The 26,107-nt window shown below is 45.1% G+C and overlaps 1 protein-coding gene across 1 annotated transcript in view; it reads right to left on the reverse strand.

Moving 5' to 3' along the window:
* The window catches only part of Loxl2 (lysyl oxidase like 2), an 85,440-nt gene extending 59,675 nt beyond the window's left edge, over positions 1-25,765 (reverse strand). Inside the window, exon 1 of the mRNA XM_059273393.1 lies at positions 25,546-25,765. The gene's annotated coding sequence lies outside the window, so the exon portion shown is untranslated. The remainder of the gene's footprint in view (positions 1-25,545) is intronic.
* Between the last annotated feature and the right edge of the window lie 342 nt (positions 25,766-26,107).

Consider the following 26,107-nt stretch of genomic DNA (forward strand, 5'->3'; position numbering starts at 1 on the left):
TCTTTCCTTTTGGATGAGATGGTGGCACCTGGGTTCTTTACTGAAGGGTCTCAGAGCCACTATAGCAACCAGCAGGGAGGAGGCACAGAATACACACAGGATGCTCCTCTCCCCCTGGCTTCTAATCTCTTCCTGGGACCTCTACTAGGAAAACCCAACTCAACACAACCAGACAACCAAGTTAGGAGAGCTGATGGAGAAGTCGGCACCGGCTGGGCTCCTCGGTACAAGGCTGGTAGAGAGGGAGGATAGTGGGCCCCTGAGCTGGGCTCCTGGGGCACAAAGCTGGTAGAGAGGGAGGATAGTGGGGTCCCAAAGGCAAACGCAAGCGTCTCAGAACACCTCCCTACTGTGGACTCCTTCCTTCTCCTCACAGCCCAAGGCCCAGCCCAACCTAAGCCAGCCTCCCCCCAGTCGATCCCTGCTGAGGCAGATTTAGGATCTTCTGGCAATTTCCCAGGGATTTTCAACAAGTCCACTTGGATGGCAAGCTTTTAAGGGCAAAGCTTACATCTTGGTCTTCTCTGGTCTCTCCAGAACAGATTTCAAAGCTTCATAGACATATTTACTAAGTGGGGAGGTGATCTGGCTGCAGGGACTGAAACATGAGTGGGACTTGGGGTCTGAGCGGTCCCCAGTGTATCAGGAAGTCTGACAGGATCCTCTGGGAGCCTGCACAGTTCTCCAGGGCCAGGTGGCCTTGTTCCCAATGGACATGTGTGGGAAGCCTTGCACTGCGCCGTCAGCGTCAGTATCTGAGGTGACCAAGGTGACCTCGGCCTTGGCAGGTATCCTGCAGTTATGAGACTTAGTGCTCTGTTGGCGGAGGGCTGCTGCCACTTCCTTTGAAAATGACCAGAGCGAGCTGGCCATAGTGGCACATCCTTTAATCTCAGAACTTGGGAGGCAGAGGCAGTTGCAGCTCTGTGAGTTTGGGGCCAGCCTGGTCTATATAGTGAGTTCAAGTTCCAGAAGAGCCGGACTCTGTCTCAAAAAAAAAAAAAAAAAAAAAAAAAAAAAAAAAAAAAAAAAAAAAAAAAAAGGCCAAATAATAATAAGAAGAAAATAAGAAAAGAAAAACTAAAAGGATGGAATAAAGAAAGAGGATGAGGTCTGTAGGCAAGTGGAATGCACCCTCAGGGAAATTAGGAGGGCCCTGTAGTGATTTCTTTCCTATTTATAGGGGATGTAGGGTTTTGAGAGCAGACTGCTCCTAACTCACAGAGGAGGGTTGAGGAACCCAGCATCAAGGAGGGCATGTCTGCAGTGGAAAGAGAACAAGTTATAGCCAGATGAACTGAGTGTGAATCCTCATTCTGATATTTATCAGTTATGCAACCTTGGACAAAACAGTTAACTTCCTCGCACATCCACTTCCTCATCTATTAAATGTAGGTCATAATCATTTGCAGCCTACAGAAACGCTCTCAGCACTAACTGAATGGCACCCCGGGAACACTGCGGAAGGAGTATTTGCCAAATGAAAAGTTGTGTTCTTCAAGGTTGTGGGCGTCACAGCCAGTGGGAATCTATCTGTAACTCCAAAGGGAGACCTCGTGTGTTATCCTCAGATAACTCAGAGACTGGGGGATCATGAGAAAAGGACTGTGGGTGTGTCTCAAGGAGGAAGCAGGCTGAGATGTGAGAGCCCAAAAGGCAAAACCAGGAGTGGCAGCTGGAAACTGCAGCGGCCTACACACTTCATCTTAACCATACACGAAGGGGCGGAGAGAGCATAGTCCTTAGTTCAAAGTACTTTTCTATCGAGGGAGGCCTGGCTGACTTAACCTGGGCTGGGGCCACCCAGAGCCAACTGTGCTCTGCCTTGAAGAGAGGCAATCTTTGTACGTTGGTGCTCTGTGTGTTCGCTAAGAGAAAACACCCTGTTATCACCAGAGGCCCGGCAAATCTCATCCTCTGACACTCAAACAGGCCCAGAAAGTGATGGGGTCCCTGCAATGGGGTCCCCAGTCTGCACCTGGCTTATGCATTGACGCCTGCAGCAGAGTGCCTCTAACCCTGCCCCCCAAAGACCACGCTCCTCAAGGAGACCTGGCCAGGTCCTGTTAGGCAAAAACGAAGGTGCTCTCCAGCTGCCTTAAAAATCACATGTTGCTTGGGCTTTACTCTGTTGACCATTAGGCTTTGTGACCGGAACCTCAACCCTGAGGGTTCCCATGAAGCAACATATCTGTTTCTGCTAGCCAGACTCATTTGTATTAGAAAAATCCTGCCACAAACAACTATTAAACAGTAGATAAACATACTGAAAACATGTATTATGCACCGTATCACATTTTGCTCAACAAAAGACCCTGCCTATGAAAATGACCTCATAAGTTTATAATGGAGACAAAAAATTTCCATCACCTGGTAGCACAGTAGCCATCCCAACATCACAGCACACTGCATCCCTGCATTTTTCATGCTTGCTGTGAGGACAGTGGGAATGAACCCACTGATTGCCTTTGTCTAAACGTGCAGTAACGCTAAAGCATAGCACACCGAGGTGATAATGACTTCGCTACTTTACGCCTTGGTTGTATTCTTTGCGTTTTTTGTTTTCTTTTGTTTGGTTTGAGATGTGGTCTGACTCTGTAGCCCAGGCTGAATCAAACTCATGGTGATCCTTCCGCCTCAGCTTCCAAACACTGGGAGTACAGGCGCGAGCCACACACCCACAGTCATGGCTTGTTCCATCACTCCTTTGCCATGAACAACACTGAATGTAAAATGCCATGCTGTGTCACGCCCACAACAGCCTCACACAGCTTGTTTACAAGTCACTGGATTGCATCAAGAGGACACATGGAGGGACTGATGTCCACCATCCAGGTTTGTGAGGGAACATTCTAGGATGTTTAAACAATGCCTGAGTGTCCTGTCCTGTCCATGTCTGGTGCACCCCCTCCCCAAACACACGCCTGTCATTATGTGAAACCTGACAGTGTCAGGCTACTGAGGCTGCATGGGCTCAAAGAGCCAAGGATCCAGAGAGAAAGGATGTACATTGAGATGCACTTACATAGGTCTCTGCTTTTCCCAAGACAGTGCCCAGTAGGTTGGAAAGTTCAGTGAAATTTTCAGTGGCCCTTCAAGGCCTGACGAGATAGAAATCAGAAGGACTGATGATAGAGACAAATTTAGGACACGGAGTGTAAATAGCATGTTCGGAAACCCAAGGAGAGGAGAGGAAGAACGTACAGAGGAAGCATTAAGAGCAATGGTGAAGAATTTTCCGACACTGATGAACAGTAGCAAGACCAAGCAGTGTATTCAGAGAGGAAAGCACCTCTGGGCTACCACAGGGAATGTGGAAAATCAGAGCCTGAGGAAATCTCACACATAGCCGGAAGGGAATGGGCACGCTACATCTGATGACTGTCAGGAAGCCTCTCTACAAAAATGAGGAAGCAAGAAGATAACAAGGTAACATTTTCTAAGGGCTGACAGAGTAACAGCAGTCTATGTGCATGGGGGTCGGGGGTGGGGGGTGGGGATGAAGATGAGAACAGTATTCCTTTTGAAGGCATTCCCCCATAGCCTAACTTCTTTCCACTAGGCTTCATCTCCTAAAGCAGTAGGTCGCCACCCCTCTGGGGGTTGAATGACCCTTTCACAGGGTTTACATATCAGATATTTACATTATGATTCCTAACAGTAGCAAAATTACAGTTATGAAGTAGCAATGAAAATAATTTTATGGTTGGGGGTCAGCACAACATGAGGAACTGTATTAAAGCGTCGTGGCATCAGGAAGCTTGAGAACCGCGGTCCTAAAGGTTCCACTACTTCCCAATAGTAATAAGAACTGAAAACAAAATATATCCTTTTTGAGACTTTAGGAAAGCACTATAGATGCTCCAATTAAAAGGCAAAAGTCACAAAAATAGATTGAACAATACAATCAAACTACACAGTCTTCCAAAAGACTCACCATGGAAAAACGAAGGAAGATACACCATGTGCAGTTCAGCCAAGAGTAAGCTGGTCCAAAGTGAGAGAACACGGGCTCCAGAGCAAGACTACCAGAGCCCAAAGGGAACAGCTAACGAAAGTCAATCTGCCAGGAAGATACAGCTGGGTGATGTGCATGGGTCGTCTCAACATGCATGAAATAAATACCAACAGAAGGAAAAGGAAATCAGGTCCATCGGCCGATCCTCAGCTGCCGTGCAGACTCTCCACACAACACAGCCCTGGCACTGAACCCAGAAACAACGAGATTAACAACTTGACAGTTCACAAGTTTCTGTACTCAACAACTCCACAGGACAGATTCCCTTCAAGGACACACAGATTTGCCAAAATGAACCCCAAGTTGAGTCAACATCAAGTCTCAACACAGTCAATGAAACCGCACACTGGACTGTCTGGCCAAAGGAGAATTTAGCCAGGTACCAAGGCTGAAAACCTAACAAGCATTTGTCTGTTTTGTTTCTAATAACACAGACTGTGGACTCAGTAAATTCTGAAGAAGCTGGAGATGTTGGTAGAGTGCTTACTAATAAGCGCAAAGCCTGGGGTTCAATCCTTAGCATTACAGGTGTCTCAGCACGTGGGAAATGGAGACAAGAGAATTTTGAGTCCAAGATCATTCTCAACTACACAGCAAGCTTGAGGCCAGCCTAGGCTATATAAGACACTTCCAAAACAAGCAAACAGCAACAGAAACATAAAAGGGGAAGTTGTTTTAGATGCTGGCTCTTCTGGCTCAATTCAAGGTCACCTGACAGTGACCTCCACTGTCAAAGTTTAAAGGCTAACACGGGACATCACACGGCAAAGGACATGAGTGTGTGTGTGTGTGTGTGTGTGTGTGTGTGTGTGTGTGTGTGTGTATGTGTGTGTATCTCTTCTTGTCTCATGCCTTCTTCTTTGAAGTCACCAGGATTCAATGAGGGTCCCTACTGTGATGATTTTATCTAATTCTGGTCACTTCCCCAAGACCCCACCTCTGAACACTGAAATCTGGTTCCATTTCTGCTTTAAACATGCAGCAAGGAAGGAATGAATCCTTGGACACACACTTCTAACCATGAAGCTAGAGAATTCCCAGACATTATGACAATGAAATACTGTTCATCCCCTTCCAGGTCACAAGGCTGCATGCACTTATTTGTTTGAATGACTCTCAGACACCCTTCTTCGGTGAGGCCAGGCTCTAAGTGAACAGAACTGTTCTCGGCTGTGGCAGACATGACTCTGACAGCCTAGTGTGGTGCACCTCTAGGGCATCGGTGAATGCCCAAGGGCTGAACTACGTGAGCCTAGGTGATCTGGCTCTGAATTCTGGGATTTTGCTTTGTCTTGTCTTGCTTTTGTCTTTGATGCTTTCCCTTTGGGTTTTTTTTTTTTGGGGGGGGGGATGGTTCTCACTGTGTAGCCCAGGCTGGCCTGGAACTAGAAGCCCTCTTACATCCACCTTCTGAATGCTGACATGCATCAGCACACCCCAGCCACCTAGCTCTTTATGCTTGCTTTCTTTCTTTCTTTCTTTCTTTCTTTCTTTCTTTCTTTCTTTCTTTCTTTCTTTCTTTCTTTCTTTCCTTCCTTCCTTCCTCTCTCTCTCTCTCTCTCTCTCTCTCTCTCTCTCTCTCTCTCTCTCTTTCTTTTGGGAATTAAGAAAGTCAGTGACCTGCCAAAGGTCAAGTTGAGTAATTTGCAACTACACACACACACACACACACACACACACACACACACACACAACTCCTATGTTTCTCAAATAGGAGCTATCCCCCCATTCACAATTTCAGATTGCCATCCTTAATTTCATGGGAAAACATTATGTGGAAAATTCTAAGAATAAACAACTCATTCCTTTTAAATTGTGCAGTTATTTCAAGTAATGTGATGATGAAATCTCATGCTGACCTACACCACGTCCCTCTGCCTCCTCTATCTATGATGTCAATCACCCCTTGGTACACTGTATCTTGTATCTTGGCTGTCTACACCACCCACCCATTCAGTACATTAGTCAGTACATTATCTTATCACTGCTCTGATATTGGACCCATCACAGCCTGAAGTACCGATGTTCAGGTAACCATTGTCTTAGTAGTGATGGCCCCAAAGCACAACAGCACAGAGGCTGGAAGCTCAGATATGAAAGAACAAAGCCACAGTGTGCTTCCTCAGGACAGAGAAGACTCACAAGCTGAGGTGCTAAAAACCTTCCACAAAACTGTGAAGACAGAAGAAAGTTAAGCCAGGACAGTGAAAACCAGCATGGTAAGATGCTTGGAGAAATAGTGTCCTAGTTAGGGTTGTTTCTACACTGTGCTAAACACCAGGACCAAAAGCACCTTGGGGAGGAAAGGGTTTGTTTGTCTTCCACATCCCAGGATACACTCCATCACTGAAGGGAGTCAAAGTAGGAACTCACGCCAAGAATGTGGAGGCAGGGACTGCAGCAGAAGCCATGGAGGGGTGCTGCTTACTGGCTTGCTTCTCATGGCTTGCTCAGTCGGCTTTCTTATATACGATAGCTTAGGGATGGCTCCACCCACAGTGAGCCGGGCCCTGCTACATCATTGAGAAAATGCCCTACAGACATGCCCACAGGTCAATCACATGGAAGGTGACGCCTCCATTGAGGGCCCCTCTTTCCAGGTGAGTCTAGCTTATATCAAGTCGACCAAAAACTAAGAAGCATAAAGAGAGAAAGCAGAGAAGATTCATTGAAATTGTATTGGAGTGTATAATTTTTTATTTCATCGTATGCTGTGAATCTCTTACTAGGTGTGGTAGTTTGAATGTAATTGACCTCCATAAGCTCATTGAGAGTGGCACTATTGGGAGGTGTGGCCCCGTTGAAGTAGGCGTGGCCTTGTTGAAGTGTGTTACTGTGGGGGTGGTCTTTGAGATCTCTTTTGCTCAAGCTTTGCTCAGTGTGACATGTAGAGTCCACTTCCCGTTGCCTGCAAGATGTAGGACTCACGGCCCACTTCCTATTGCCTTCTGACCAAGATGTAGCCAGCACCATATCTGCCTCCATGCCTCCATGCTCCCTGCCATGATGATAACGAACTGAACCTCTGAAACTGTAAGCAATTCACCCCAATTAAATGCTTTCCTTTATAAGAGTTGCCATGGTCATGGTGTCTCTTCACAGCAATAGAAACCATAAGGCATCAAGCTTTAATTTACAAATTAAATTTCATCATTGGAATGCATCCCCAGGGGGAGACAGCATGATCTACGTAGGGGTCCGTGTTTCCTCTGGCTTCACACACCCACTGAGGGTCATCGTCATCTGATGGCACGTCCTAGGCAGGGTTGTCCAACCTTTTGACACTGTCATCTACAAACAGTCTGGACTGCTCATAGCTCTCGTGGGACACCTGTGGTCTGTGGGCTACAGGTTGGACGACCACTGTTGAGAAATAACAAGAACTTTATCCCAAGGAGGAAATCAAGGCACGGAGGCTCAGAAGTTAGGCTGTTCTGGTAGGAAGTATAAGCCAGGATCTGAATGTGGGTCACCAGGTGGCCAAGGCTATGCCCTGCCCTGTGCTCTGTGGCCCTTGTCCCCACTCCAAGGGTTTCAGAGTCTTGGAGATCCTCTAATCTTGTTCCAGGAAGAAATGGGAAAAAATGTGATCTTGTAATTTAAAAAGAGAACTTTTAATTTCTGGCTTTGCACGCCTATAGACTGCTACACCCGGTTCCCCAGACTCCATGGGTGTGTCCCCTACACAGTGCCACATCTTCCCTAGAAAAGGGGCTCTTGGCTTTTTTGCTTCTTCTGCTCCACCGTCACATGTCTGATTCAGCTACTTTTCTCTTCTCTTAAAAATAATTTAAACGTGCTTCTCCCTCTCTGTTGGGAAAGTTATGCATATCAATGATAAAGATCTGAGCAAATGCAAACTGGCAAAAGGGAGGAAAGAAAACATGTCACACAGCTGTTCGGTCGATCGCCATCAAAGCTGCAGCGCTCACTCTCCGTCTTAACTCTGTATCTACTGATTTTAAAAAATTTGAATCACTGCGCATGCCTACAGCCCCCACACCAAGAGTCTGAAAAACCCTGGACTACATAACAAGTTCAAGGCCCCCTTGAGCTACATAGTGAAACACTGTGTCAAAAAAACAAGGGTTGGGGATGTCACCCATGGGTAGAGTGAGTGCTTGCCTGGCATTTGCAAGTCACTGGGTTCAATTGCAGCACTAGGGATTGAAAACCAATTGGAATCCTTTCCTACACATTGCCTTGGAAACTGAGATCTCTTGATCTCTCTTGATCAAGGCTGACCTTGATCTCACAGAGATCCAACTGCCTCTGCCTCCCAAGTGCTGGGATTAAAGGTGTGCGCCACCATGTTCAGCTTGAAAACTGATTTTTTTTTGGGGGGGGGGCGGTTCGAGACAGGGTTTCTCTGTAGCTTTGCGCCTTTCTTGGAACTCGCTTTGTAAACCAGGCTGGCCTCGAACTCACAGAGATCCGCCTGCCTCTGCCTCCCGAGTGCTGGGATTAAAGGTGTGCGCCAACACCACCCGGTGAAAACTGCTTTTTTAAGGCAGGGTGTGGTCTATATAGAAGAGTTTTATGATAGCCAGGGCTACATAGAGAGACCCTGTCTCAAAAAACCACACACACACACACACACACACACACACACACACACACACACACACCTGCTTTTTAATTGAATAGTATATAGCAGACATTACGTCTAATTTTTCTTCTATATAGTTATTTTTTATTATTGTGGTGGTTAATCTTGATGGTGAACTGGACTGAATTGATAGATACCTAAGAATTTAGGAGAGAACACTTCTGCACGTGTGTCTGTGGGGGTGTCCAGAAAGGATGACTTTAAGTGGGGGAGAGGAGTGGCACCAGCCAGTAGGATGTCTCCTGGATGAAGGACAGGAAGTGCCATAGCACAGGTACTATCTGCTTCCTGGCTGCCATGTATGATGCTCTTCTCTGCCATTCCCTTCTCACCATGATGAGCTGACGCCTCTAAAACCACAAACCAAAACAAATCTTCCATCTCTAAAATTGTCTCTCAGGGCTGAAGAGATGGCTCAGTGGTTAAGAGCACTGACTGTTCTTCCAGAGGACCAGGGTTTAAGTCCCGGCACCCTCACAGTTTACAGCTGTCTGTAATTCCAGTACCAGGGACCAGACACCTATGGCAAAACACCAATGCACATAAAATAAAGATAAATAAATTTAAAGTTGTTTTTCTCTAGTATTTTGCCATAGTGACACCAAATTTCAATTATAGAGCATTTATTATAGAGCATTCAGTCATGCAGAGAGACTATAATCCTGCTTCTAAATTTCTTTGCCACTGTATACATGGTTGAAATGAAAATTCACATTACTAAAATGTTGTACAGCCTTGGGATGCATTCCTAAAAGTAAACTAGCTAGGCAAAAAGTATATAAAAAAGCCACCACTTCAACACGCCCTCACAGAAAGACAGTCATTTTTCCGCTGTGGTCAGCACCACGGAGGTTTCCCTGCACTGATAGGCAAACATAATATTTTGCTTTAATTAGCATTGCTTTGGCTACCCAGACTCTTTCTTTGGAGATCATGTCTTTGTGCCCCCCCTTTCCTATTTCCTCACTGCTTTGTATGATTCATCCCTAAGCTGGCCTCCAACCAACCCACAAGAGTGTAAGGTTCCAGGCATCCCAGAAGACCAGACACCCAAAGCAGTGGGGCTGTGCTGACCCCATGTGCTAGGCTCCTCTTTACTTCGAACAGAAGTAGTGATAGTTTCTCGCCTTTTCTGACACCTGAACATAAACCAACAAGGTAAATTCTCCATCTGCTTCTCCAGATACATGGAGACATCTGAAAGGATGGTGGCACCTCTTGTCTTCTTCAGACCTGCTCCATCAGCTCCTGCCAGAAGTCAGGACAAGGGCTTGAGAGGTGACTGGGCAGTTGAGAGCACTTGCTGCTCTTGCAGAAGACCCAAGCTCAATTCCTAGCACCCACATCAGGTGGCTCATAACCGTGTGCAACTTCAGCTCCAAGGGATCTGACGCCCTCTTCTGGCCTCTGAAGGCACAGAGAGAAGAGAGAGAGAGAGAGAGAGAGAGAGAGAGAGAGAGAGAGAGAGAGAGAGAGAGAGAGAGAGACAGAGACAGAGACACAGACAGAGATAGACAGAGACAAAGACAGAGACAGAGAGACACATAAAAATAAAATAATTAAAAGGAAAAAGAAAGGGGTTAGGGAGATGGTACAGGGGCTAAAAAGTGTTTACTGTAAAAGCAAAAGGATCTGAGTCCAAATCCTGATCAGCCACATAAAAGCTGAGCATGGTCATGTATGCCTGTAACCCAAGTATTAGATATAGAGACAGGTGGATCCTGGGTACTCGATGGTCAACCAGCCTAGCCTAGACAGAGGGCTTCAAGTTCGGTTAGAGACTCTGTCTCAAAAAAACAACAACAACAACAAAAAAAAACCATAGAAGGAGACATCCAATTCTTCCCCTGGCCTCAGCATAGATGGGTAGGAGAGGAAAGAGAAGGGAGAGAGACAAGGGGGGTGGGGAGGGAGAGAGGGAGCCTCATCTCTACACTACTGAGAGAGTGGTCAGACCGCAGGAAGAACTATCCTCAGCATCCCTCTGAACTCCTCTGAGGTGTCTCTTCCTATCCAGAGTCTCAGAACACTCCACAGCAGGGAAGTTGCATCATAGACGTCATGGGGATTCTGGAATCCTTGGTCTGTGAGCTGGGGGTGTCGGCCAACTGGGTCAGGCGGACACGGCCGATGACTGCAGACTCCACAGCTCGGTCCACACATACTGAGGTTGTGCAGGCTGTGGGGGTCTGCTCCATAAGACCTTCTTTGAAGAACATCCTACTGAATATCACTTGAGTGATACGTGGGAACTTTGCAGCAGATGCTCTTAACGACTCATCTGGTGGAGCCCGGGAAAGGTCAACATCAGAGGGCTGTGAGCAGCATGACTAAGGACTGAAGTATGTGACTGGCGGAATAAAAAACAGTGACTGCTACAAGGGGGTTGCTCACCACTGTTGTTTATCAGAAAGTGATAAATTTTGTCCCCAGTATTTTCTCACTGGCTTGCAATTAAGCAGTTAAGGATATTCTTACACTACATTCAATCCTCTTGAGAATACAGTGTCCACTAAGCCCTCCTGACCAGAGATGTGGATATATAAGGGCCGTCTGAGAGGTATGTGGAAAAGTATTCACTCACACAGTGGGTCTCAGGGTCCCAGGACTTCTTCAGAAACATCACCTCCCCAAGGCCTTGTACATGAATCTTGTCCAATGGTCAGTGACCACTCAGGCTGTCCCCATATTCTTCCTCCACACACAACAGATCACTGCTGCTTCCCCACTGACAGCAAGCAACATACACAAGGATTTTAGGACCACTTGGGACTGGGTTCAAATTCCATGTCCACTGCTCATTAGCATGAGGAACACCAGGTCTACTTAGGTTTTCTAGTCTTAATAATCCTGTAGACGTAAAAGGATGCATTCTTTTTTTTTTTTTGGTTTCTCGAGACAGGATTTCTCTGTGTAGTTTTGGTGCCTGTCCTGGATCTCACTCTGTAGACCGGGCTGGCCTCGAACTCAGAGATCTGCCTGGCTCTGCCTCCTAAGTGCTGGGATTAAAGGTGTGTGCCACCACTGCCCGGCCAAGGATACATTCTTAAAAACAATCTTTACATGAAAATGAGAAACACCTAGTTCATGAAATTTTTTGTAAAAAGAATCAAGGAAAAAGTTTCTTGAATCTCTGGCCCACCGTTGGTGGTCAAATATGAATAGTTGGTATCTTGGTTCAGGCTGGTGTTAAAATCCTGGTCCCAGTCAAGCTATTCAAATACCAACGACAGTGTGGGTTGATGCTCAGCTATGAACTTCAGAGGGCTGGGTTTAATTTTGAATTTTGATTTCTCCGAGTGTGAATTGAGATAAACCTAGGCAGGTCCTTCTTGATCCAGCTTTTATAAACCATTGTTTAAAAACGAGAAATTCTCTTTTATAGACTATATTATACTGTAGAAGCTCAATTGTCTGTGCTTTATTTATTTTTTTAAATTTATTTACTATGTATACAGTGTTCTGTCTGCATGTATCCCTGCAGGCCAGAAGAGGGCACCAGATCTTATTACAGATGGCTGTGAGCCACCATGTGGTTGTTGGGAATTGAACTCAGGACCTCGGAGGAGCAGCCAGTGCTCTTAACCTCTGAGCCATCTCTCCAGCCCCCTTGTCTGTGCTTTATAAACTAAGGCATTAAACTGTGCCAAAGGCAATGGGACAAAGGACTACAGTCTCCGATAAGACTTTGAAGTAAGGCTACATCAGCCAAGGCCTTCTGCTCTAGGAGAGTTGAGGGAAGGATGAGATCAGAGGGTGAAGGGGACTCTAGATCTTCAATGTGCTCCCATTTCTTGGATGTCTATGAACAGTGCTACTTCAATTGTCCAAACAACAGCACTTTATCTGGCACCCCAGGAACCTTCCAGTATATACCAGAGTCTCTGATTTGATTCCAGAATTGACAATGTACAGATAGTAGGATTTGAAAATCCCTCATGAAGGGAATCTGGGTAAGGTGGTAGACAAGGGGCTGTGAGAGCCAGTGAAGGATGGGAATTGAAATAAAGAAAAATGAACTTTATTCCCAAGAGAGAAATAGAGGAAGATCCTCTGAAACCCATGGAGGAAGTCGAAGAGTAGGGATTCTGGAAAAGAGCAGGAAAAAGATGGCACCGTGTGCTCCATCTTCATGGTTCCCCAGCAAAGTGTTTGGTGTCAAGGATAAAGCCGTCGTTACTAGGCTGCCCAAAAAGAAGATTCTGCCCTATCTTGGAAAACTGAAAGACAAGACAAAACAAAACAAAAACAAAAACAAAGAGATATCCAACCAATAAACGTACAGCTCGCCACACAGAAACGAGTACAACATGGCTCCTCCAAAAGAACCTAACTTAACTTCTGAACTCAAAGAGACTGAAATAGGTAAAATGCCAGACCAATATTTGAAGTTTTCTGGTAAAAATGATCAGTGACCTAGAAGAAGATACAAACAGATGCCTTTAACTCAAGACTTAGACAGGAAAGTTAGAAACAGGAGAAAATCAGCAATATTGATGAAAAAGTCAACACTCCCAACCCAAGCATCTTAGGAGAAGAAAAGGTTTATTTCAACTTAGAGGTTACAGTCCATCCTGGAGGGAAGTCATGACAAGAACCCAAGCAGGATCTTAAAGAAGAAACTGCTTTCTTATACAGCCCAGGATCACCAGCCTAGGGAATGGTGCCACCCACAGTGGGCTGGGCCCTCCTACAACGATTAACAATCAAGGCAACCCCAACGTCCAGCCAGACGTGCCCAGGGATAGGTCTGACCTGGATAATCCCTCATTTGAAGCTCTTCTCTCAGATGACTCTAGGTTGTATCAAGTTGATAGTTAAAGCTAAGTAGGATGGTGTAGGAGGCCTCCTTTTTCTCCAAATCCTCATTAACAAATATATATATATATATATATATGTATATGTATATATATATGTATATATATATATATATTCTCACTTGGGTGACCTAGAATTTCGCTGCACTTTTCATTTGTGTGTGACAAAATGAGCCCCTTCCCCCCACCAAAAAAAAGTTCTTGGCCATTTATATTTCCTCTTTATAAGGATCTGTTCTGACATTCTTTGGACTACTTGTTTTAACCTTTTTGAGTTCTCTCTGTGTTTAGAGGATATTAATAGTGAGATGAACGGAAGGCAAAGTCCACCTCATTCTTTAGGCTGCCTCTTCACTCTGTTGTTTACCTGCTGTACAGGGCCTTGAAAACGTGATGTAATTTCAGCCACCAATTTCTGCCTGCTTCTTGCCGTGTACTTGTGGAGTCCTATCCAGGAAATCCTTGTGTGTTTCCTGAAGCATTTCCCTTGTGTTTTACTCTAATAGTAAAAGTAAGTGTTTAAGTCTTACAAAACTCTCCACTTTGATTTGGGAGTAAGGGGATTGTCGGGTAAGATAAGGACCTAGGTTCATTCTCTTACATGTGGCTATCCTCTTTTCCCCTTTACTGTTATTAGTTACTGTAGAAGCTATTAACAGTGTGTGTGTGTGTGTGTGTCCAAGCTTACCCACGCATATGTGTATGGAAGCCAGAGTTCAACTTCCACCTTACACTTTTAGACAGGGAATCTCATTGAACTTAGAACTTACTGTTTTGATGAGGTAAACTCCCTGGGGAGTGAGCCCCTAGGATCTACCTATAGCCACCTCCCAAACATTGGGGTCACAGGCACAGGCCACCACACCCTTCTTCACACGGCTCAGGTCCTCAGCACGTACGTTACCATGGAGCCAGCTTACCTGATGTATATTTTTAACACTCTACCAAGAAACAGTTGACTAAAGACAAAGTTGTGTTCCGCTGGTCTGCATGTCTGCTTGTATGCCAGCAACATGCTACCATTGTTACTGTGACTCTGGAGTATGCTTTGAAGCCAGGTATTGCTTTTTTGATTAAGTTTCCTTGGCTATTTCAGGCCCTTTGTGTTACTACATGAATTTTTCGGGGCTGCTAAGGAAGCCTGGAGTGAATTTGTAAAGATTAGATGAAGTCCTGAGTGAACGTGCTTTGTTTCACATGGCCACCACCATGTAAAGGACCCCAGTACCTCAGAGAGCAGAATGGCAAAGCCTTCCTCTAGTTGAGTGTGAATGTTGACAGTGTTCAAGTACAAGTGTTTACAAACTATGGACCAGTGTGTGCAAAACCCAGCAACTTCAGCCTCTTCCTCCTAGATAACTGCAACCTGAGACTACTAGAGACCTGCTACAGCTAGTTCCTACTGGTTCTGGTTGTTGAAGGAGTTGGTGCTGCGCCATCAGAGTGAGCAGAGCCCACCTGATCCTGGCTTTTCCATACACGTGTCTGTGTCTGTGCGTCTGTTTTCTTCATTTTCTTATCACCCCAGTTGGGTTTCTAAGATCAAGCTGTGGAGGTCACAGGAAATTTTGTTTTCTAGTTCTGCATAGAGCTACTGTTCGTATTAAAGCCATCCACTATTATATTAATATAGTGCGTACATTTCCCTTGTATGTCTAGTAGTATTTGTTTTGAGAAGACTAGGTGCTCCAATGCTTGGTGCATATAAATTTATTGCTATATTTTTCTTGACAAAAGGTTCCTTTGATCAACGCATAGGAGCGCTCCTCACCTAAGAAGCTGTTTTGTCTTTATGTCTGTTTATTTAATCTACTCTTGCTTCTGGAATTTGTTTGCTTGGGTTGCCATTTTTCATCCATCCATTCTGTTTGTGTCCTCATAGTTTAAGGATGTTTGTTATAGGTATTATCTTACTGGGTCTTCTTTTTTAAATCAGCTCACCTGTGTGAGAATTAAGACTATTTACATCCAGGGTTACTAGTGAAACCTATGTACACCTGTATACTTGGTCCTTACATTTTATTGATTTTTCCTTTAATAGTTTTGATCTATTTTGTTCATTTCTCTCTTTTTTTATTTTGCAGATTTGAGGGTTTATTCCATTGGTAATACTTGAGTCTTTCCTACTTCTCACTGGCATGTTTATTTTTTTAATGGAACTTAAACATATTTTCTATTTATGGTGTTTGTTACATTTTTCTCTTCTTGGTATAGGGTTCTTTCTACCATCTTCTATAATTGTGGTCTACTAGCTTAGCTATGAGTGCCTTTAGTCTAGTCTTGACATAGATCTTTACTTCTCCTTTGACTGTGAGGGACACCCTTGCTGGGTATAATAGTCTTGGTAGTTAATTTCTTTCAGTGCCTGAATATCTCATTCCATGGCCTCTTGGTATTCAGGGTTGCTGCTGAGAATCTGTTAGTCTAGTAAGTTTGCCTTTCTCTGTTACTTGGCATTTCTGTTGAGTATATTGTAAAAAACTCTTTCTTTGTTCTATACTTTTGACGATATAACTATATTTTGTCACAACAAAGTATTGGGGGTTTAAATGTTTCCTGTACTTAGGTGCTCAAATTGTCACCAAGATTTGGACATTTTTCTACTTTTTATTTTATGGAATAGGTTTCTATGCCCTCAGCCTGTAGCTCTCCTTCAAGTATACCAGCAAGCCAAATATTTAATCTTTTAAGGGTACCCCAAAGCTCTCACATGGTCTCTTGCTTTTTCATTATTTCTATCTGTTACTAACTTATTTAAGGTCTTGTCTTCAAGTTCTTATTTTTTCCTTCTTTCTGATCGCCTGTTCCTGAAGCCATCAACTGACTTTTCTGACTCTTTGAGCTCCTCGTTCCTGACTTTCCACTTAATTCTTTTTTCACCTCCTGTCTTGACTATGCAGATGGTCAAATGTCTTCTTCAGACCTACAGCGCCTTCTCAAGTCAACAACCGCTAATCACATCATCTCTCAGTGCACTGAGCACTTCTGAATTTGTTGTTTCACGTTTCATCCCCTTTGATATCTTTGGAATCAGTTACTAAAGAGTTGTAAACACTAGAGGTGTCTTTTTTTCATTTTTTCTTGTATTATTTCTAGGTTAAGAACTGTGCATCTGTTGGGATGGGTATCTTTTATGCTTTTGTGTGACAGCTTTCTTAATGACTTCCTTTTGACAATGTGTCTTGAGGACTCTGGCCTGGGCTTCATCTGAGTAGGATTTCTTGTTCATGTTATAATCTCCAAGGCTATCCTTCCACCATGTTTTTTCCCCATACACCATGACCTGTCATCTGAGCTAAAGTTAGAAAGCAGCATGATACACTTTCCTGTGTGTGGGACCAAGGTGGGCCAGACTGAACTTTCTACAGGCTTCAAGAAATACACTCCATTGGTAAAGATGCCCGTAAAGTGAGTCAAAGGATAGAAAACAGAAACCAAGTAATAAATAATAAATTAATAAATAAGTTGGACAAAGTAGACACAAAATTAATCAGAAGAGAAAAAGAAGGGTACTATATATTAGTAAAGGGAATAATTAATAAAGAAGTAATTTTACTATTTTTAACACTGAGCCATCTCTGCAGCTGATCCTCTGTAAATTCATGATGACTCCTCAAGGCTGCCCTTTGTGTCTGTTCCCATACTCTATTACTAACTAGGATGATGAGGTACACCAGAAAATAAGTACCTTAAATCTCTAGTTATGGAGCACAGTTAAAAAAAATCTTTATCATTTGAGAAAATCGAAACTTTCTTCCAGGATCTGCTCAGGTTTCATTAAACTTTATTATAAAACAAGGAAATGTGTACAGATACAAACTAGGACTCTCACGTGAGCTTTGTGGAAAATATGGAACTAGTGGTACTCTGCGTCTGGACACTGCCATCTGTGCCTGATTTGGGCGTGGACAAATCCCATCCCCCTTGCAAATGACTGCTCTGGGCCATAGCTCCTTTCCCAGAGTGCACTTCTTCCTCAAAGCCTAGGCAGCATCAGCTACTGTTTTGGGGATAGCAATATTAATTCCCAGCCATGCACAGATGAGGGGGAACACATCACATAAAATCATACACTGCATCCAGCCATTAGACTTTTTGGCTTTTCAAACTGTTCTTGTGGAATCTGGTCCTTTTCTGACCCTCACATCTGTCCCTGCCCCCAACAAAGGCTTAGAGCCCTCCTAAAAGAGATTTTTGTAGGCCTCCACTATATGTGACTATATGTAACTGTGTGTGATTCTATGTGATTGTGTGTGACTGTGTGAGATTCTATGTGACTTCTGACTGTATGTGACTGTGTATGACTGTGTGTGACTCTATGTGACTATATGTGACTATGTGCGATTCTATGTGATTGTGTATGACCCTATGTGACTCTATGTGACTATGTGTTATTCTATGTGATTGTGTGTGACTATATGTGACTATGTGTTACTCTATGTGACTGTGTGTGACTGTATGTGACTTGCCTTCTGGTCAGATTACTCATTCTTCACAACACACCTTTATTAATTTTTTAAAAAAGGTTTTTAATTTTTTAAAATTTTATGTACATGGGTGTTTTTCCTGCACGTATGTCTGTGTACCATATGTGTGTCTGATACCCAAAGAGGTCAGAAGAGGGCATTGGATCCCCTGGAACTGGAGTTACAGACAGTTGTGAGCTACCATGTGGGTGGTTGCTGAGAACTGGACCCAGATCCTTAGGAAGAGCAGCAAGTGCTCCTAATCGCTGAGCCATCTCCCCAGTCCATATCTTTATGTCTGGGTTTTGAGCACCCATTCCTATCTGCTGCCTCAGTAACCTCACCACAGGAGAGCAGCGTGGTCCATGCCACTGCTGAACAACAGGGTCAGAGCTCAGCAGAACTGTCACCAACCAGAATATTCTATTTGATATCTCTAGAGATTCAGATTTTGGATCAGGGGCTGAGGTGAGGATTGTCTCCTTCACTGGACTGGGATTCCTGCTGAAGCCAATAGGAGAGATGAATGGTCTGGACTCGGGGCCAAGACTGCATTTCCGAGTGGTGGTCTGGGGCTGTTTCTGGCTACACTGTGGAGGACGACTGTCTTGGGCAGACGAGGTATACTCGGAGCATGAGGCAAGCCCTTGTGACTGCCTCAGACACAGATGGAGACTTTTAGACACCAGACTGGTCTGGGCCTGATTCATTTTGCCCCTGGCCCTGAATTCCACCTCAGTCCTGTCTATTTCTGGTTATACAAATGGAATGCTCAGAGCTCAGTGAGGTGGTGAGAAAGTAGCTATACAAAGCTGAATATTTTTCATCCTTCAAAATGAGGGCTTTGTTGGCCTAATTTGTTGTGACCAGTCAGGGTTCCCCACAGTCCACCTCTGGCTTGAGGTGGACTCTTACTTTGACCAGGATGTTCCCAGGGGAGGTTGAAGGAACAATTTCAAACACTTTCAAATGTGCTTACTGGAAACTCTTGGACTGGATGAAAGGATAAAACCTCCCACCAACCATTATTAACATGGAGGGACCAGGCAGACGGCTCAGTGGGTCAAACGCTTGTTATGCAAACATGAGGATCAGACTTGAGATCATTGGGGCCCACAGGCACAGCAGCCTGTGTCTGTGACCCTGGCACTTGGGGAAGAAGCCCAGGGCTCTGTGCTCAGCCAGCCTGGTTGACATTGTGAACTACAGGATCAATAAGATATCCTGTCTGAAAAAATAAAGTATAGAAGCAATTGAGGACGGCCTTCCAACATCAACGTCTGGCTTCCCCGTGCACTTGCATTGGTGAGCACACCTGCACATAGGTGTGCATACATGTATAACACACACGTAATAATGAAGTGACATACCTCATCTCTCCAGCATGTTCCCCACAGTGAAGGGGTAGGGACACTCACAATCAGATTCAAAGGCCATACAGAAACTCACAAGGCAAGGATGCACACTGGGTTCAAATAGCCAACCTCCATCACTCAAGGTAAAGGGAAGCATGGCTTGGATACAAGATAATACCAAGAAGAACAGGATGCTGGCATCTAAGAGTAGCCTCAGATTCTGCAAATAGAGAAGAGTGATAGGGTCCTTGGGGTGACATAAAAGGTTCAAAGTATCCAGAGTAGTGACTGGCTCATAGCCAATGCTCAGAGGGTGATGACTAATATAATCTCAAATTGGGAACAATCTGGGCAAAATCCAGGAGGAGCATCACTCTATCTATCTACCACTCCATCTGTATTATATTTTTGAAATTAAATTTGTGTTTGTGTGCATGTGTATGGGTGCATATATGTGTGATAGAGCATATGTATATATGCACACATGCATGTTGATGTCAGACGTCAACTTTGGTGTTGTTTCTCAAGGCTCCATCCATATTGGTTTTTGAGATACAGTTTCTCATTGGCCTGAAGTTTTTCAAGTAGCCTAAACTGGCTGGCCAATGAGCCCCAGACATCCACCTGTCTTTGTCAGCACATCACCATGCCCAACTTACCATGCCCAACTTTTTACATGGTTTCATTAGATTATATATGGGATCATAGAGGTCTTATTGTTCATATGGCCTCCTATCAACCACTATTAACATGACACAAAGGAAGCAGGTTTTAACCATCACACACACACACACACACACACACACACACACACACACATACAGACACAGACACACACACCACACACACACACACACACACACACACACACACACACACACCGTATCTTAGAACTAACTAATATCTTGGGACTAATCAGATTGGTCTGACTTTCCATGCCTCTTCAAAGGAGATGGAAGTTCATAAAAAGTAGGCAGGGAGAAATGAGACTGGAGGCCAGGATGATATGCAGACTTGAGAAGCAATCCAGTCATTCCCAACAAGCCTGGCGTCCCCAGGGATGAAACTGACAGTAGACTTCATGCTAATCCCCCAGGGTGGAGTGCTCAGGGTCGGTCTAGGTCACAGTTACGGAGGGGCTCAGCTAGTTGGGGTGAACTGAGTGTGTTAGGTGGAAGATGGTGGGTGTCCTAGTGTGGGGAGTACACAAATCATTTTGGGGAGGGGATGACCCATCAGAAGTGGTGAGGGAGACAGTCCACTGGCTCATTCCCTAAGTGAATTCTTCCCCAGACTCTCTATCTGAGAGAAGGCCTGACCGTCAAACTGAGACTCAGCCTTGGCTTTGTACACTTTGCGCGTCTCCCAGGAGCTGCCAGACCAAGTCCTTGTCTGAGGGTCCGAGGGGCACAGCTTGGTCCAACAGTCCATTGTTTCAGTCTTGTGCTCTTTCCATGATAGCCAAACCCAGAGGGACCAGTAACGGGGCTCACAAGCAGAGACCACAGCCACATCTTCAGCTCTTCTGGAAGTGCCCGGATATGCCAGAGTAGGAGTGCCATGCTGAAACTGGTTAAAAGCCTCAGACCTGGGGTTGTGCAGCCCATGGCAGCCTTGCCTCCCACGAGAGAGCCCAGAGAGCATCGGCAACAGGCACCAAGTGCCACATCAGCGAAGCTGGCTGGGCTCAGTTGCACAAAGCCAGCTGGTACCAAGACTCCAGTGCTCACTCAGGATAATGGCATCTACAGGCTAGTGGCGTGTACCCAAAGGTCTGAAAGTTCGCATTTGTACCGAGCAGAACGGACTTTCTCAGCTACCACTGCTGCCGATCAACATTGAAAGTCTTCTCCTAAGATGATTCTAATAGTCCTCCTGTATCTGTAGTCACAGCCTGGCTCTCAGTGCCAGCTTTAGCAAGCCTCTGTCCTCTTTAGCACCACAAGAACTAGCATCTGCTTGCTTCCCAGAGCTCTCTGGCCATAGGGATTTGCACACATCTCTTCGTACCTGCTTTCACATTTATCTGCCTCTGGCCTTGCCATTCTCTAGAAGACCACACATCCACCTCATGAACACCATGTTCCTATTTAAGGATGTACTCACACATGCACACTTTTAAACATCCCGAGGAACCAGGCCAGCAAGATGGCTCAGGAGGCAAAAGCATTTGCCTTCAACAAGGTTTGTGACTTTAGTTTCAATCCCCAGAACCCACACAATGAAGAAGAGAACTGACTCCTGAAAATTATCCTCTGATTTTTCACGTGTGTGTAGAGGCATGTGCATGCACACACATAAATAGAATACTTTTTAATTCCTAAGAAGTTTACTAAAATTATTAGAATCAGTGAATGAATTCATCAGGGTTATGCAAGATCAATATCCAAAATAATGATATTTCTATATACTATTTATTTATTTATAATTGTGTACCCCTGTGAAGGTCAGAGGAGGGCTTCAGATCCCCTGGAGGTAGCGTTATAGGTAATTGTGAACCGCCTTATGTGAGTACTAAGAACCAAGCTCTTGTTCTCTACAAGAGCAGTACAAAGGCCCTAACTGCTGAGTCTTATCTCCAGCCCCTTCTACCTGCTTTTAATGAGTAAACTAAAAATGAAATGGAGAAAGTAACCCCATTTCCAATAGCATCCATACTATTAATAAAATACTAGAAATAAACCAACAAAAGAAGCACAGACGTTCTGCCCTGAAGATACAAAGTGTTGGTGAAAGAGATTAACGAGCATCTCAACAAACGGCAGAATGTCCCATGTTCATGGACCGGAAGGCTTCCTTTGTAACAACGAGACTACTCCCCATGTTGACCTATCCATCCAACAGTCCTGATCTTAGCTGATATCTTTGTGGACACTGACAGTCAACCATTCCTAAACTACATATGGAATTGCAAGAGATCCCAAGTCATCCAGACAACTCTGAAGAGAACAAAGTTAGAAGACACATGCACGCTCTCTGGTTTCAAACATACTAACAGCCAAGACGATGTGGTTTAAAGACAGACACAGATCAATAGCACAGAATTGAGAATCCCTGAATACACTTGCTCATCTACAGTCAATTGATTTGGATGAGAGTGCTAAGACTATCCAATGCTTTTTCTTTTTTTTTTTTTTTTTTTTTTTTAATTTTTATTTTATAGTTTATGTGTTAGTGCTCTGCTTGCCAGCAGAGGGCATCAGATCTCACTACAGATGCTTGTGAGCCACCATGTGGTTGTTGGGAATTGAACTCAGGACCTCTGGAAGAGCTGTCAATGCTCTTAACCACTGAGCCATCTCTCCTACCTCTATCCAATGCTTTTTCAAAACGTCCTGCTGGGGTTAGGAACATAGAGTACCAGAAACAAGAAGTTCTTTTTTCCCACACTGCTTGCCGAGGAAGGAAGATCCCAACCTATGATCATTAATAAGGTGTAAAATGACTTAACACTGCATTTAAGAAGCAAATAAACATAAGTGATGAAATTCCGAATACCAAAACACTCTGGTGCTACGAACTCTCACTAGACAAAAACAAAATAAACTAAGATGTCTGGGAACTTGAGACTTTAGTGGGGAGACAGAGAGTCCTCTTCCTCTTTCTGTCATAGGAGTTAGGGACATTAGTATGAAAGATGCCAGCAGCCAAAACACTCAGGTGATGCTCAAAGAGCAGTGATTGTCCTCTCCCAAATCCTCCTCTGAGGTCTTTGTTTTTCTAGAAACCAGACACGGTCATTTCCTTCATCCTACTTTTAGACCAAGAAGCCACAGAAGAAGGGCAAAGCTGGTGCTGCCTAGTTGGACAAGGCACGTGTCTTCAACCCGGAGAAGAACACTGCTTTCCTACAGCAAACCCGGCCTTCTTGACTTGGTAGCTCATTATCTCCAGCTCCAAATGATTAATTACAAAGGGTCTTCTGACAGAAAGTGATAAGCTCCAGGTGCAGCAGGCCAAGGGGCCAAGGGAGCTGCTGGCACTCTACGCTGATATTCTAGAAGATTGTTCACCTTTATCCAAGGAATCACCCAGCAACTAGCTACATTGCAAAGACAATGTCTGCATTTCCAAGTTTCCTTAAGGGTAAAATGAATTAAACACTACTCATCTCAGTCTTTAGTGGGACTTTGTAAAGAGTAGATAGAAAAGTGGCTTGAAAGCAATACCATACAATAGGAATACAATACATTATACAAAGCAATGGGATGCAGTTCAACTCCAGAAAGACATTAGAGGAAACTTAACAGGGAAATATAACACAGACTGAGTAATGGGTGATAGTAAAGAATCTTTGTTCACTTTCTTGAGTGTGATAATAGCATCATAGTGATCCAACATTTTCAGGATTGTGTTGATATATGGAGATATATATATATGTACATATATATGGATAAAACCATATGATGTCAAGTCTTGCTTTAAAAAACTGAGAAAAGAAAAAAAGGGACATAATGTAAGTGGGACAAAATGTTGGGACTAATGAGAAGAACGTAACTATTCATAAGTCTCTCAAGTGCATATTTGAACATCTTCGGCATAAAACAACTTAAGTAAACAATGTAGAATTTTCTAGGGCATTAGTCAGCTTTCTGATGATTACATCCACAGCCCAGAAAGTCTGTTTCCCTCACAAAGCTCTTCCCAACTAATCATCCAGAGGTCAGAGGGTTAGGGAAGAGGCCAGGAGAGGCTCCCAGCTGAAAAGAAAAAAGATAAATGGAATTGTCCTAGAAGAATATCCAGGAAAGCTTCAGATTGTCAGGCTCAAGCGTGGGCTTCGTCCTTAGAACTGAATTTTATTTTCTGTGTTGCCACTTAATGTGTAAGTGATTTTACTTTTTCACACAAAGGTCACAGGGGCTCCTGGGCTTCACATATTTTGTCATGGGTTTACCAGATGTTCCAAGGACTAGAGAGTAGGATGAGGGAAAGGCTAGAAAGAAGTCATAATTTTCTCCAAGGTAAGAGCAATCCAGTGAGTCCAGCTCTTATGTGTGAAGTGACCCAGAAAGTGAAGGCATCCTCCCTCAAGCCAGTCCTTGGCCAATTAAGTACACAAGACACCATGCATTACTAATTCTCCAAAGATGACAAATGGGCTGACACACAGCAAGCGGTGATGTAAGGGAGGGCTCCAGCTAAGAGACAGAGGTTCGAGTCCTCAACACTAAACCAGAACTGTCGAACTTAAGCACTTCAATGAGGAAGGGGAAAGTATCCACTGAGCTGATTTGAGCATCTCTTCAACACCATGGACTTAGGAGATAAAACTAATTTGGGCGTGTCTGGCGTCGTGCATCTCTCATCTGAACTTGAGGTTTCCTAACCACATGAGGTAACTCAGTCCCCTACGCCACGCAGTTGCACCCCTCCACCCCTGCAGTCCGTTTTGTTGTGGTTGGTTGATTGGGAGATTTTCAGTATTCTTTGTCGCGGCAGGACAGGGAGTGATGGAGAGAAAGGAATGTTTGCTTCGTTCAATCATTTCTATTGGGTTTGAAAAGAGTCACTTTAGCCAGGCCACCACAACCTATGGCTCTAAGACTTGGGGAAGGTGCAGAACGAGGACCCCAGTAAGGAACAGAGTCCCAGAGTCCGGGTAGGACAGAGGGATCTAAAGGTCTGCGTGTTTGTGGTGCAGGTTTTTTCCTACTGCTCAGTCTCAGATAACGGTGGTGAGAGGTTCCCAGGACGACTTGCGAATGAATACTCGGCGCGGGGACCTTTCTCCCGCTCTGTTCATTAATTTCTGTTCGAGCCTTTCTAGCAGGCTGGGTAAAATACACAGTTGCAAGCTGTGCGCTCTACAGCTGCTGGGCACTAGACCCCACGGTACCCAAAATCACACTCACAGTCACACTTTAGAGTCTTCCCTGCCCCCTCCCCGCCACGAGCTCCGTATATCAAAAGCCAGAACTCTGGCCACCGGCCCAGCCTCCAGACGCCCCTTCCCAACTCTGCACCCTAGAAGGCATCCAGTGTGCGCCCCAAGGTCCCACGCTCTGTCCAGGAACGCCCAGGGTCCCCAGGAGCAAGCACCCAGCTCCTGTGGTAAATTGACCGCCTTCGGGGACCCTCCCAAGGTGGAACTAGGCGGGGCTGCTGGCATGGGGGGGGGGGCGCGGGGGAGAGGGGGGACCTGTCAGCCCGCACGTCCTCCTGCATTCCTGACCGGAGCTGGCCCATGGGAGGAGGAAGAGAGGGGATGGAGTCTGCGTGCTCCCATTAGCCTTCGGGCAGCGAGAGAAAAGGGGGTGACCGGGGTAAGCGCTCTTACTTGGCAGTAGGGCTCCGTGGTGGCCAGGCTGGGACTGGGCTCTCAGCAGTGGCCCCTCTCCATGCTGATCGCCGAGGACCCTCTGAGAAGCGAGGCGAAGCGCGGGCTGCAGCGGGCTACAGTTCTGGGCAGGCTTTCGCCCCCGGGGCTTTTAAAGAGAAACTCGACGCAAACCCCTCCCCCGACCCTCGTTCGCCCCAAAGGCGGCCTCCAGTTTAGCCCGGCCTCCACCCTTTGTTGAACTTCCTCGGCTTATCCCGGGACAGGGAGAGGGGTGGAGTGCGGCCGGGGGAGGGAGGTGGATCTGCATGGGTTGGGTCTGGCCGCGCTGGGGACCGCGCGTTCCAGACAGCGCACTCTTCTCCAGAAGATTCTGCACCCTCTAACATCTCCGCCCTGCATTCAGTTCCCCCAGGGTATGGTTTACCAGGATTAAGGCTTTCGCTGAATCCAGCCTCTTACCTGAAAACTAAAAGTTGAAGTCTGAACTTTCATTCATCTCGCTCCGGTTTCGCGTCCCTTCTCTGGTAGACGATTCTGAACAGCAAACCCAAACTGCTCG

This window comes from Peromyscus eremicus, chromosome 9 (assembly GCF_949786415.1).
Source record: "Peromyscus eremicus chromosome 9, PerEre_H2_v1, whole genome shotgun sequence".
Classification (NCBI taxonomy): Eukaryota; Metazoa; Chordata; class Mammalia; order Rodentia; family Cricetidae; genus Peromyscus; species Peromyscus eremicus.